This window comes from Pleurodeles waltl, chromosome 6 (genome assembly GCF_031143425.1).
Source record: "Pleurodeles waltl isolate 20211129_DDA chromosome 6, aPleWal1.hap1.20221129, whole genome shotgun sequence".
Classification (NCBI taxonomy): domain Eukaryota; kingdom Metazoa; phylum Chordata; class Amphibia; order Caudata; family Salamandridae; genus Pleurodeles; species Pleurodeles waltl.
In genome coordinates this window covers 331,610,794-331,625,831 of record NC_090445.1, presented here as the reverse complement: position 1 = coordinate 331,625,831, position 15,038 = coordinate 331,610,794, and the positions used below count along the sequence as shown (strand labels likewise).

The 15,038-nt window shown below is 47.2% G+C and overlaps 1 protein-coding gene across 3 annotated transcripts in view; it reads left to right on the top strand.

The window, feature by feature from the left end:
• Nucleotides 1-6,494: 6,494 nt before the first annotated feature.
• The window catches only part of JPH4 (junctophilin 4), a 261,994-nt gene continuing 253,450 nt past the window's right edge, over nt 6,495-15,038 (top strand). The window contains exon 1 of one of the 3 annotated variants that reach the window (XM_069238198.1): nt 6,495-6,667. The gene's annotated coding sequence lies outside the window, so the exon portion shown is untranslated. Of the gene's footprint in view, nt 6,668-7,834; nt 8,515-15,038 lie in introns of those variants that run through there. The other 2 variants (XM_069238197.1, XM_069238199.1) reach the window with 2 other exon arrangements.

Below are 15,038 nucleotides of genomic sequence, written 5' to 3'. Positions count from 1 at the left end.
AGGAAGAAACTCTGCAATGCAAAAAGTTAAACAACATTATATCAGCACAATGCATAAATTATGTTAGCTTGAAATCATTAGGTTTTTGCATTCTGGTCACCCGTAGAGCTCGCACTGCCCTGATGTTGACAACAACTTAGGTTGTACCCCCACCTCCAAGGGTTGCAACAAATGAACAGGGAACCGCACGCAATGAGTGTGCAGCCAAGGCTCACATGAAAGAAATGCAAACACTTGACAATAGCAAGCCCCGCGGGGTCCCACACCGGGTGATCCTGTTCACACCAACAAGACATTTCGGCATGCAGTGGTCCCCACGATGAAGGGCCACTGACCTGAAATGCAGGCAGTCCTTGGCAAGCTCCACATCAGGCAATTACAGTATCCAGACACAATACTTAAGCCACGCTAACACCACTGCTGCCAGGTGAAGTCCAGCATACGATGTAGGTGCAACAGAGGGCACCGCTCTCCAAATATTACCGGCTGTTGATGTAGGTTCCTCTCTGGAGGTCTTTGATGTCCCTGAGACCTCCTCAAAGAACAGGGGCATGCCAACCTGCCCTTGGAGAGTACCCTTCGGGATGCTACACAGCAGCAGGCAATCAGCCCCAGGCCAGTCTCTAAACAGGAAGGGAGTGAGGATCCCCTCCTTGGACATTTATCCTCCTGAGCACAACAGATTCATCTGGCAGTGTGCCCACACAGTCGAGCAGCACCGGTCTCGCGTCACCATAAAGTTTACTCTGCCTTGCAAACGTTGAGTACCCCTAGTAATATTGCATGGTTCCTTTGTCGTTGGGGGTGGTTCCAAGGACTCTCCTTTGAACCACATATGTCTCCGCTAAACTTCCTCCCTGTCCACACTGAGGTTCTGGAATGCAGATCTTTATCTTTAGTGAGGCCATGCTCTGGCTCCGAGAGGCCAAGTATCAAAAACCTGTCCCTCCAACCTATCTACCCAGGCCTCAAATGGCAGGGACCTGTCATTCTAGATGGCCATGTTTTATAGCGGTCACCTGAGAAATGCACAGATGTGCTCTTCCCCTGTGACCCGTGGAATGAAGCCTACTTTATAAGAGATCAGAATCACTTCAGAACCTAGAAATGCCCACTTCCTAGAAGTGGCTTTCTAAGCATTGATGAAAAAACCACCTTTACCATTAGAAGGGGTTTGTCATTTTGAATTCAACTAAACTAAACATCATAGGGCTGCTCTCCTGCAATCCACTATTGCAGTTAGGCTTAATAAGACTCATTTTCCCATGTTACCTTATAGGCAGAGCAACTCTCATAGGTAATGCGAGCACGCATGGGTATTCAGCACTCCCTGGGGCACATGTGCCCTGGTGCATACCCATGCATGCCAGGGCATGTGGGACACTTTCATTAAAGCCACCACAAAGGTGCAGGTGCGACAATACTCGCCTGCTCTCTCAGGCTCAGTTCCTATATTAGAATACCTGTGCACAAATGTGCACACCCTAGCAAGTGATGCCAGCTCCCTTACCTACATTGGAAAACCACCTGGGTGCAGGTATGCACACATGGGCGAGTGATACTTCCAGGTGGCTGAAAGGATGTTCCTGACACTTTCACACTGTACTTCCAGTGGGAAAGTGCCCAGGGCCAGTAGGCTCTTTGCGAGAAACAGCAAAATCATCCTAGAGAAAAGCGAAAAACTTTGGGGGAACCACTACCTCCACATATCAGGTCTAACAATATCCTTAGGCTGTAACTCAACCCCTGGTCCCAAATCTTCCAAAAGTTCTTAGAATGGTACTATAGCTTACATTGACCCTGGGTCCACCATCAGTTCCACTGCTTTGCCATCTATTGCGAAATTTGCCTTGGGTCAATTTTTCTTTCAGTTACAGCTATTTTCTATACATAAGATCCGATCAGTATTCTGTGCTCCTTCCTCTATGGTGGCAATTTGCAACTTACTCATATCCTTACGTTCTCTAGGTCAATCTCGTCTCTTGCCACATTTGCAACACTCCTTATCTCGGGCAAAACAACTTCTGTAATTGGTGGCATGCATTAAACTACTACATCTGTAGCATCCTTTAAAAGCTGGTCTAAACTGTGCATTTCCTGTCTTACTGACGTTTCCAAGTTTTACTGCTGCACTTTTCCTTACACCTCCCTTTACTACTTTGCTACCACTTCCTTTTTACCTACATTCACATCATTGAACCTTTTTGACTCAATCTGTTCCATCGCTTTCAGGCATAATTCAGAGTCTTCTACTGTCTTTGCTAGTCCTGTGGTTTCTTGTGATGTAGAAGTCCTCACTGCCCACAGCCTCCTTTTTTAGGGTCGAGCCTGTGTCGCATGCGCTGGCGCATGCATATCGCTAGCGAGACGCTTTAGGGATTAGAAAAGGGCTCGGAGCCCTGTCGACGTCACGTCAGTGTCCTTCATTGGCAAGTTGGCTTGCCTGTTAGAATCTGCTTCTTTTCATTAGTGGAAGGAACGCATACGTCATGCCTTTTCCGGTGGTTAGCCCTCCTCGGGCGCAGCGACCAAGTACAGAAAACATGCAAGGTTCTCTGGGTTTGTGGACTACTTTTTCCCTGTTTTCGCAGCGTGATCTCACTGGGCAGAAGTCCAGCGCTTCGCATACTATCGACCTTGTTACTCAGTTAATTGCACTTTTGCTGATACTTTTATTAGTGTGAACTGTAGCAGCGCGATCGCGCTGTTTTTTTTTATATGCAAGAAAAATCCGGTTGGGAGTTTACAACTATAAACAGCTGTAACTCCGACAAATGCGAGACACTAGTGCATTGCAAATGCTTGTTTGTTCTTGCATTGAACAATTAACTGGTCTTGAATCACTTGGTCACCCATGTTCCCAAAATCGCATTTTATAGCGATCTTCTTTAGTCATGCCACAAAATGATCCACTGTTGTGTGGCAGTTTTGAGGTTGTATATAAAACTTATGTCTTTGCACGCCCAAGTTTGCAGATTTTTTTAAATGTGTTTGAAAACTTTTTCTTCGCTTCCACGTACACGTTTGCAATAACACTATTGTCGGGGCCTGCTGTCGCGTGGTGGAAGTTGAATACATGCTGACCTTCCCTTCCTAGAGCATTTTCCAACAATGCACTCTTCCTTCTTGGTCTAAAGTTCAATCTATATAGTGCCTCTAAGTAAATCTCGAAAATGTCAATCCATCCTATTCTTCTCACTCTATAGGGGGGGAGACCTATCTGAAATAAAAAGTGGGAGTCATGAATGATAGCACAATTGATATTTCCATAATGACTGGGTACAAGGGACAGCAAGAAGGGCCAGTGACACAGGAAATTATTACTTTGGCTTTTTTAGACAAATGTTATGGCAGTGATGCTATGTTAAGATGTAAGGTACATTCTTGTATCACAACTGAGCTAAGTAGACTTGTGTCCTTTTTTTCACTGCTTATTGGCTTTAATTTGGCTGTGTCTGTTGTCGGTTTCTAAGAAACCTTCACTATTCACTGTAGTGCTGTATTGTCTTCCGCACTTCCATATTTCCATCTTCTTAGAAACGTAGAAATGCTTCCATTAAATAAAAGCATTTTTCGAGTAGCCTTTCTTCTTTTTTGGCATGCCCTCCTGTAGCCCTGCCTTCGCAAAAAAACTGGAAGTGTTGCTCAAAATCACCCTTGGCTGATGCACATAAAGGATTTTTACGTCATCCGAGCCTCGGGGACGCTGATTGGCTCTTGCCTGAACTTGCATTCTGGGGATGTGGCAGAAGCCTGGTGAGCAGAGTATGGCTCACACTCTATAGTGTAACTACATTTGTCTCCTTTGCAGCAGGACTGATAGAAATTCGGCAAAAGTGCTAAAAATGGGTCGAGGTGCTGAGGCAGCGGAAATAAATGATGAGGCTCATCGTTAATTGATAGCCTGCAGTGAACAGTCAGTGAGGAGTGGCACCTATGTCAGATATGTCTCTGCTGACGTGGGTTCTGCTCCACCGGTCCTGGGTCTGGACCAGGCAAGTCACCGCTGTCATCGAAATGAGGTAAAGCTTTCCTCACAAATTCCTAGTCAATAAAATCTTCTTTATTAAAAATGTCCGGCAAAGCGTGGAGTCTCCCATGCCTGCCCAGAAGCAACGGCCATCAACCGCAGAAAGTGGTGACATCATACAGTACCACCTGGCTGATGACGGACGTATTCTAACAGGTACATCTGCCATATGGCAGCTCTGAATACACGCACCAGTATGTTTGTGAACTCCCACAGATGTAGTAACCAGTACCGACTCAACAGCACGACAGGTACCCTTTTTATTCACACATCAGGATGGGTTCAGGAAACATCCGGTTCAGTGGCAAGATAAAAGGATGTGTCTACAGGATACCAAGCCAGAAGCACGAGCCTTTCCTGGTCAGCCTCTGGTCTCAAATGGTGTAACTGTCAGGCCAACACTCCAAGAGATAGAGCAACATTCCAAGCAGCATTAAACTCATGGTAGTGCGCAGGCACGGAGAACAAGGACGTATGGCACAACAAGCAGAACAAAGATTATTTACACTTCTGTATTTCCATTTCAAGCAGTGGACAGTTGTCACACATAACATATTCTCGACACATGGCTGATGCCAGGCCTATCTGGGGCAGATACTCAGCAGAGCGCAGATCAGAAATAGAAAGGTGGGACCAAGTGCAAGGCTGACAGCTACGGGACTTAGACTGAACGGGTGTTATGGAGGCGTTCTCCAGACATACTGCCCAGCAAACCTAGGCTCTAAAGATGGGCAAGCCACTAATGCCTCGAGACAGCTTCGAGCCAGAAGTCTGGCTCTGGCTCAGCTCGAAGTACTCTTGGAACTTCAAGCCCAAAGGAGTCAATCTTTCACAAGAGGTGATTTGGCCTGGTTGCTGCCGGCCATGTAACTTGGATTACCAGGTTCAAATCCCAGTCTTTGCTCAGCATCCTGTGAATTGCGGCAAATCTCATTGTGCGAAAAGAAGTGAAGTGTTCTTATGTCCCTGGACAGGATTCGTGCTATGCAAGGCTGCCAAAATAAATAATGTGGATTCTTTCTGTTGCTCACTCAGTCACTTCCAATCTCATCCTTCAAGATTTAAGCCAAAACATTAACCGTTGATGTCAGAAAGAGATACCATTTGGTGGCTAATTTGTACATTGTGAAACTGGAAATTCTGGTACAATCCCACTCCCCTGCTTGACCAAACTGCGTAACCCTAGGCGATTGCTTTATTTCACCAACTCCCATTTTAGTTCATTATCACAAACAAGAGGACCTTCAAATCATGAGCGTGCTAACAAAATCTCTCGTTTGATTTAATAGATTATAATGTTGATTTATCTATAATAACAATTTGTGTCACATAAAAGGGGCGCTTGACAAATAACGTATCTCTTTGTTCACTAATAGTATTGTCTCCGAGTGGGTGCAGGAGTGTTTATCAATTCGTGTTTAAAAGGTCACTTCTCATAAATCTCCAATAAAGGGTTGTGCTAAAGTCAATTCTTCCGCGTGTTAAAGAAATAAATTGTTTCAAGGTTTGGCTCCTTCCCGGACTTGTACATCCATGGCCGACCTTTGGCTCGGCTCTGCTCTCCCTCTTAATTTGTTGGCTCGCCCACTTCTACTAGGTTGTGGAGGTATGTACACGTGAAAAACAAAGCGCAGGCGCTCCTCTCGACTCCTTATATCCATATTTGATACACAAGACATGCCACGCGATGGCGCTCTTCCCATACTTTGTAAAAAGGCATCTGTAAGCACCGAAACTTCCAAGCATCAAATGGCCATAGGTGTGTCAAACGTCACATTCACACGGCAGATATTCCACCTAAAATCCCTCGAGATAAATCTGTCCTTTGAGGTCTTCTTGGCTGGAAGTCTGTTGAAAACGAACTACTATAATCGGAAAGCGTAAAGTTGCGATTCGTGCGACTGGCACCGGCGATGTGGAGTAACAATGGCCGTCCTCACAGAACTAGCACCACCGATCCCAAATTCATCACAGCCGAGCTGGACAGTTTCACAGAAATATGAGATTTACTGACAGGCTGGTGCGTTTGAAATGGTAATTAGGGTTTGCACAGAAGCAGTCATATTCCAAGTTTCCCCACATGAAAAGCCAATAGGACTGGCGAATGGTGTAAAATATTATTAATTGCTTTGGGGGGGGGGGGGGGGGTGCAATAAATTAATCCCAACAATAAAGAGTGCAACAGTGACAACTAGTGGCAGTGGCCGAACCCACAGTGTAAAACTACAAACTTAGGAACAGGGGCCACCGTAAGAGACATGTGCCTGGCATGTCTGTGGTTCACTTGGGCCCAGCTCGCACATGCTAAAGGAAAGCCCCTTTGACTCTCCAAGGGGGGAGCGGTTCTGTGCTTGGACTCAAGTGCTAGAAGTCCGCTTTCCCCTTCCCGGATCATGCCTATGATGGCACCAGCTGCCTCCCTTCCTGTGTAGAATTACACTGAAAACCACAGCACAGGGCTGCTCACTCCCTCCTGGACCACCACCGCCTCCAATCTCCTCTCTGCTACCATGGCAACCAGTGGAAGATGCTGCTGAGGAAGGATGCCGGTCCCCAGAGACAGCAGGAGAGAGGGAAAGGAGGAGGTAGCAGGAGGAGGAGAAGGGGAGTCGGGGTGGAAGGCAATGAGGAATGGAGGTATGGGTGAAGAGCAGGCGGAATGGATTGAAAGAGTGAGGGGGGATAGAAGGAACTGGTGAAAATGGCACTTAGGAAGAAATAGAGGGAGGACGAATCGAAAGGAGGAAAAGATAGGGAAGAGAATCGATGGCGGGGAAAAGAATGAATAAATGAACCAAGGAAAAGAGGGTGTTGGAGGATGGAATGGAAAGGGAGTTGGTGGGGCAAAGGAAATGTAGAGTAGGTGGTGCATAAATGAGGAAAGGTGGAGGTTGCTCCGCGTAAAAACGGTAACTAGACGCACACGTGACAGTGTGCAGATGTGGTGGCAGTGAGCCCCCTTTTGCACGTCTGGTGTCACTGTGTAAATGCACAGTTGCATTGTGTACAGCCGTGGCAGACTGTTGCACGAACGGAGAATCCATATGGGCGTGTAGTAGCATGCTTGTACACAATGCCTACGGAGAGAGTGTGCACCTGTGTGGACTTGTGTTAGAGCCGTGCGGACACAGTGTACTGTGAATATATGGTAGCAACAGTTAGTCATTGTAGAATTATGTCGGGTGTGTGTGTGCGCTGTGGACGCTTTGTAAAAATTTTGATGGAAGTTAGCAGGTTCTGTGTATGTCTGGTAGCAGTGGTCACACGTGACTGTAGTCCGAGTGGTATCACCGTACGTGCAGGTTGTATGCGTGGGAGCAGCATGCATCTGGTGGTAAGTGCTTCAGATGATGTGTGCGTGTTCATACTCATAACATTAGTGCGCACAGCTGCAGCACTGTTGTGTGTACGCCGTGTACACATGAATAGTTGTGGTGGGGATAGAGGCTGTAACAAAGGGATGCACTGCGTACCCTGGTAACCATGTGTGTGAGGTTGTGTGCGCAACGCGCATATGTGTAGCAGTGTGAAATGATGGCAGCAGTGTGTATGCAATATTTATGTGTCTAACACCAGTGTGTGCACGAGATAGTATGACCGCGCAGGGCGTGAGCTTGTGTGTGTGCACGAGACAGCAGTGGAGACCCTTCATAGCAGAGCTTGGCGCAAAGGAACGCAACGCGAGCCTGCTTGGTAGCAGCAAGTGTGTAGTGTATGCATATGTACACATGGCAATACAGTGCACAAGCCACAGCAGCATGTACGAAGAGCGCACGTGCGGAAGTAGTCTGTGCGCAAATATTTGTATGTACCCGTGGAAGTCGTCAGTGCGCAGTGTACGGTGTGGGAGAATATGCGCGCTCTCTGCACACGCCGAGCAATGGCCACTCGCCGTCTCGCCTGGCACTCCCAATGGGGCCCTACACCATAGGGCCGGGCCGGGTCCCTCCCCTGCTGTTAATCCCCCACCCCCTGGTGACGCCGCTCTAGCAGCGCCATTGATTTGCTCCAGGATGATGAGCCCTCCTGGCTGAAGGTGGGGGGAGACTCCTCGCACACCTGCCACCGCCAAGAGCGCACAACCTACCCGGCAATTAAAGACTGTTATCCTACATCTGTCCGTAGAATACCCTTTAGTTTTTTATTAACCAGCATCCCCATCTTTTAAAAAAAAACATCGGGTCGCACTGTCATATTATCAGTCCCATTTTACTCCATCTAACGGTGCCTTTCCCATCCCTTGTCCGTCTTCGTCTGGGCGCTCCTGTGGGCTGTAAACACAGCCACGCGCACAAGTCCCCTGGATGGACCGTGCGCCCCCGGACGTCCTCCCGGCCCAGGGTGAGCACCACGCATCTAGCACTGAATAAGACCTTGGTGATGGTGGTCTGCGAATGTGGTATCAATTTTTCCAGCACAGCCTTCCCATCACTGCTCGCCTGCCTCCATACAGTGGTCACCTGGGGACCTGGGGCACACGGTCGGTGAGTGGTCGTCTTCGCTTTAAGAAATGAGATGCCGAGGGGTGCTGCTGGTGATATGCGGTGGGGGATTACTGGTGTGGGGTCGTTGGAGGATGTGGTGAGAGGTGGTGGAGGATAAGTGGTGTCTGTAGATCTGGAGAATGGTATGTGAGGGGTGCCTGTTGGAAGATGTGGTGTGAGGGTGTCAGTAACACTGTCACGGGATGTGCTGTGCGGGCTGGTGGTAGTACTGGAGGTTTGGTTTTGTAGGCTGTGAGCAGTGGTGACGAACGGCATTAGTGTTGGTTGGGCACGATGAAAAATGGCGGGGTTAATGCTTTTCAGCAGCGTCGGGAAGGGTACGGGTATCGATGGTGGTGGGTAGGTGTGGTGTCAGTGTGGTTGGTGCAGGATGGGGCGTGCGTGGTCTCAGCGTGGTGTTAAAATGGGGTGTAAGAAGGCATGGCGATGATGAGGTGTCAAGAGTAGCGGTAGAGAATGGGGTGTGAGGAGCTACTAGTGGAAGATTCATTAAAGTGTTTGTCGGGGAGTTTAGAGTATATGTGGTGTGACTGGTAGAGGTCTTGTTGCACAGTGTATAAGGGGCGCTGGGGGGCAATTGTCAGAGAGGTTAGGAGTGGTATGGAGACTGGATAAAAGCGTGGTCTTCGGTGGGGCGGATTGGTTGCGAGGGGTGTTGTTTGTGGATCTGGTGGGAGGGGTTTCTGTGTAAAAAAAGAATAGGGTGTGAGTGGTGTCTGTCACTGGTTATTGTAGATAAAATGAGCCATGTCAGAGGTAGAAGACTGGGTGTGAGGTGTGCAATTGGTTCAGATTGAGAACGGGATGGGATGGAAGGTAGTGGGAGTGTATGGTAGGAAGTTAAGTGTGTTGGTGATGGTAGAATGAGTGTCAGCGGTGGAAGATGCAATGATTACTTGTGGTTGAGGGTGGTTTTTCAGAAGTGGTGGGACTGAGTTATGTGTAGGTGTTGGTGGTGAGAGATGTGTAATTGGGAATGGGATTGACGACAGAGGATGAGGGGTCTCACTTGATATCAAGGTTGAAGTTTGAAACAAGTTGGTGATGGAAGGTAGGTTAGAGGGCTGACAGTGTTGTCTGTGGTGGATGATAGATTGTAAGGCCTATCATTGATGGGATGATGGGCTGTTAGGGTTGTTGGTGCTAGTGCAGAATAAGGTGGTGGTTAGTAGAGGACGATGGTGGTTTTGGCGAGGATGTGATCGTAGGGAATGGAAGAAGGCTGTAAATGAGAAGGATTATGTGGCGTCTATGAAGTTGGTGGAGGATGGGTATGAGCAATGACAGTCGTGGTAGCAGGCTTGGTTCTACAGTGTGCTGGGTTATGAAGGAGTGATTTGTATTGGAAGATGATGCAGTGTGAGTTTTCTATGCAATTGCGAAGGATGGCACCAGAAGAACATCAGTGGTGGAGGACAACTTGTAAAGTGTTGTGTGGATGTGGTGAAAGCTAGGTTGTTTGTGAAGTAAGAGTGGTGAAGGGAGTCGGCAGTATTAGCTTAATAAAGGGGTATAAGGTGTCTTGATAGTGAAGTTTGGGATGTACGGCATGGATGAAGATGGGGGCTGCCAGTGATAGTAGTGGATACTGCATAGCAATGTGGTGAGGAATAGGGCGTGAAGGTTGGCGGAGGACGGAGTATGAAGAGTGTAGGTGGTGGACAAAGAGTTTGAATGTCTCGATAGGAATGTAAGCTTGGGGATGATGGGTTTCTCTGCAGGTGCATGTGGCAGAAGTGCTGGACGGGGAAGGGATGGCATAATTGAGAGGTTGTTGGTGGTTGCGAAGGATGGAGTTTGGTTAATGTTTGTGGTGGATGTGCTAGAGAATGTAGTGGTGGGTATGACTTCTTTTTGGTGTTGGTAGATGTGAATTGTATCACGGTAGAGGAGGCTGGGTTATATGTGATATCATTACTTCTGATGAAAGGGGTGTGAGGAGCGTCAGTGGTGGATTCATGTCAAAGGGCTTCATTGGTGGACGATTCAGTAGTTATCATTAATTTCTAGCATTTATAAAGCGCACACCGAGCTACAGTTGCAGTGAGGTGTCTTACATGTAAAAGCTAAAGATACATTATATCACATATCAGTCACAGATCAGAACTGTATATACAAATTCCTCATTACATAGTTTAAGGTGACAAACGCAAAGTTTGAACAGGCGCATTTTGCAATAGTCACAGAAGGTCAGAAATTCTTGCTATGCCTTTGGGAATTTGGTTGCGAATCTGCTCAGCAGTTTTCCTCTTTGATGAGGAGATTTCTTAGATTATTCTTTCTTTCAAACTTGGCATTCCCCCCCCCCCTGCAGTGTGAAGCAGCACTTTCATACATTCTAGGAGTCCTAAGTATATGGATGTGTGTGTTATGTAGATGATCTTGAAGATCATTTCCAATTCTGGGGAAAGCCAGTGAAGATGTTTCAGGACCAGCATTATGTGGTCTAATTTTCTTGTGTTTGTAGTCAGCCAAGTCATGGCAAGCAAGATATCTTTGTGGGGTAAAATTGTAGATTTAGGGAGGCCTGTCATTATGGCATTACTGCTGTCTATTTGCGAGAGTACCAGAGCTTGCACTGATACTCTGAAATCCTCTGAGCGATGGAGTTTTTAATTTTCTATGGAAGGTGTAACTGGTTAGTTGGTGCTTTTGAGAGGTTGTCAGTAGTAAGTAAAGTAGAACTTACATAGCATGGCTAATCACCCCAAGGGGTATCTAGGCGCTTTGCTCTAGGTGTCAGTCAAAGAGCCAGGTCTTGAGTCCTTTCCTGAATTGGTTCAGCGAGGGTGTAGAGCGAAGGGTGAGGCGGTTCCAGGTTTTGGCAGCAAGGTGAGAGAAGGTGCATCCTCCGAACCGGCTGCCGTGGATGGGTGACGTCAGAGTTAGGGCAAAGTATGCAGAGTGGAGGTTTCTGGTAGGTAAGTGGAAAGTCAGATGGTGGTTCAGGTAGGCTGGTCCTTGTTTGTGGAGGGCTATGTAGGCATGATTAATGAGCTTGAAGTGGCATCTCTTCTGGATAGGGAGCTAATGGAGGTCTTTTAGGTGCTGGGTGATGTGTGTTCTCTTGGGCAGGTTGAGGATCAGTCTGGCTGCTGCGTTCTGGGTAGTCTGGAATCTTTGCATGAGTTTGGTGGTGGTGCCAGAATAGTGGGTTGCCGTAGTCAAGTCGTCTGGTGATGAGGGCCTGTGTTACATTTTTCCTAGTGTTGATGGAGAGCCATCTGGAAATTTTGCAGAGCATGTGGATCGTGTGGCCTGATTTGGATGGGTCCAGCAGTTTGTTTCTTTCCAGATATTCGGTGGTTGATGGCCTTTTCTAGGACTTTGGTGATGAACAGAAAGAGGGAGATGGGGCGGTAGCTCTGGAGCTCGCTGGGGTTGGCCAAAGGTTTCTTGAGGAGGTATCTCACCTCAGTGTGTTTCCATGCACTGGGAAAGGTGACAGTAGTAGTGGATGCATTGAGGATGGTGGTGAGCTGGTGGCTGATCTTGGTGCTCCTGAAGAGCCGGTGGGGGCATGGGTCGATGGGTGCTTCTAAATGGATGGATTTCATCAGGGTGATTCTTGTCAGTGTGCTTATTTGTTCCCATGTGGTAAGTGGGTGGTTGTGGTTGATGGGTTGCTGAGGAGATCAGTAGGTTTGTGATTGAAGTTTCTGTAGATGGTTGCTATTTTATTGTGGAAGTGGTTAGCGAAGGCGCCACAGAGTTCCTGTGAGGGAGGGATTGAGGTCTCTGTGGCTGACGGGCATGTGAATTCTCTGATGATGGTGAAGCGTTCCTTGGTCTGGTTGGAGATGGTCTCGTTCTGGTGTGTCAGGGCCTCCTTTTTTGCTGCTTTGAGCCGGTGGTGGTAGTCAGTCAGGGCTAATTTGTAGACGGCTCGGTCAGTGTAGTTTCTACTGGTTCACCAGCTTCCTTCCAGTTGTTTACACTTGCGTTTTCAGGCGCTGAGTTCAGTTGTGTACCAGCTGGCTCATTTGGTGGGTCTGTGCGTCTTGGGTGGTGTGGTGGGGGCAACTAAGTTGGCCGTGTTGGTGATCAATTTGTTGAAATTCTCTACTGTTTGGTCCAGGCTGGTGATTGTTGTGGGCTGGGTGGTGCTGAGGGCATCAGTTACCTTGGTCCAGCTGCAGTAGGGAGCTTTGTGTTGGTTGGGGGTGGTGTGCAGTGGGCCAGTGAATGTGAAGTGTATGATGGAGTGATCCGTCCATTTGAGTTCCAATGTGTGGCTGTATCTGATTCTGTTGCTGGACGTGAGGATGAGCTCTAGCGTGTGTCCTGCTTCGTGTGTGGGGTCGATGACTATCTGCTTGAGGCCGACATTGGCTAGTCTTTCTAGAAGGTCAGTGGTATTGGTGTCGGTGGAGTCGTCCAAGTGGAAGCAAGATCTCCCAGGAAGATGTAGTGTTCGGATTCAACAGCGAGCTTGTTGATGAATTCACTGATGATGTCACTGAGGCTGGTATGTGGTCCAGATGGTCTGTATGCGGGAGTGCCGTTAATGGTGGTTTTGGCATCAGTATGGAGCTGGAAATTCATGTGTTCCATAATCAGTGTGGTGTCGTCGTTGGTGGTGGTGGTGCATGTGATTGATTACTTGTGGACGACGGCGATGCCCCCTTGGCGTCTGTAGGTGTGGTTGTGGTGTTTCATCTTAAAGTCGCTGGGGGTTGCCGTGGCAATGTCTGCAGCTGATGTGGGAGTGAGCCAGGTCATGTCAGGGGTGATGGTGGTGATGGCAATATCAATGCAGATTAAAAATGGGTTTGGGGGTAGTCATGGATGGTTTGTTGGTGTCAGTGGTTGAGGATAGGATGCAAGTCGTGACATGGTGGTGATTGTGGATGTGTGTAAGGGATGTCGGGAGTCATTTGGGGTTTTGCTTTAGTATTAGTGTTGACAAATGCACTTCTAATATTTTGTTTGGTGGTGGGTATATGGTGGTGGTGTGAGGATTACAGCAGAATACTGCAAGCAGCTCTGTAGAGACTAGTTGCATCACCCGTTTGATTGTGTTGCCATGCAGAAGAGGAGGATTGTACTGATTGTCACTTTCGTTGGTATGGTGGTGGATCCATTGATGACAAGCTCCTCTATGGTCCTTATTCTAAACAACTTTGTAAAGCTAAAAGGCTGGGACTAGAAATCTGTTTCCAGCCGACATATCTCTTTTGAACAAAAACGTCATCTGACAGAGCTAACCTCCCTAATCTCTTATCAGGAGGTCCATGAGAGTTTAATTCGGCTAAACAATATTATTAGTTAGATCTTTGATGCTCAATGTCTAATAGAAACAAACATTCTAAATGTTCTTTCTTGAGAAACAAATGGTTCTCTCGTGAACTCCAAAGTTTAAAGCTTGAAGTTTGTCGAGTGGAGTGGAGCTGGTGGTTTAAAACTAGGGGTGGGCAGATTTTTTAATTCCTCCTGCAGAATTGGCAGAATTTTGTCTGACAGCATTACTCTTTAATGCAGAGTTCTTGCCAGATTTTGGCAATTGCAGCATGGAGGAATTTTTCTGCTGCGAGACACCCTAAAATGCAAGCTGGCGAGCGCAGGCAATATTTGGCATCCTCTAATGTGATTTTCTAGCATGAGCGGTCACAGTCAGAGGGTTACTGTTCAAGTAAATTTGCTGACGCTGAAGTAGCTTTTCCACTCGAGCAGCGGCAAAATTACTTCCAATGCCTATGCTTTCCTGCACAACGCAAGGTGCAGTTCGAACTGATTTTAAGCGCTGCTCACACTACCGGCACTAAATTTCAGCACAAGCTGGATAGTTTCTGCCTGTTGGCAGAACTCTGTGAATTCTCATGCAGTTTTTATGTACAGTGAAGCTCCACGAGGTCTGCCCACCCCTAGTTAAAACCTCATGCCATTTTTTACCTACTATGAGCACATAAAGTCAACAAAAAATACAACTTAATGTAAGTTATCAGGGAACATTCCAATCAAGCCAAAAACCTCTACAAGGTAATTTTGGATTGTAATGCCCCTATAGCCAAAAAGAGCTATGTGATAAATTAGCCTAATACCTTTCTGACAAATGCTGAAAGCCCTGAATTGCAGTAGAAGCCAGAGTGGATATTGATGTCCTCTCTGCAGCAAAGCACACCATCCTAATCTGTGTCTGCAGACGATACTCCAATTTTAAACCTTTGTGGACAGAGGAATGATGTTCTGAGCTACTATCCACCTGTTGCTCTGGTTTGTGTTGACCTTTTTCTGCCCAAGTCCTACAGACTTTGGTTCTGGAAATTGCTGCGTTAACTGCAGAAAAGTGTAACAATTTCTTGATCTTCTGAAGGATCTAAATGCTTGCAAATATACAATGGTAAGACCCCTGTTGAAGATATAATTTTTGGGCTGAGCTGACCTGGTCAATTATTGGCGGATTCTACAGCTGACATTATTGGCCAGTGCAGCAGAAGCAGTAGACACAAACCAGTTCCAAGACTCTGCGAGAAAGGATAACATTCTAGACCTCACAAAACAAT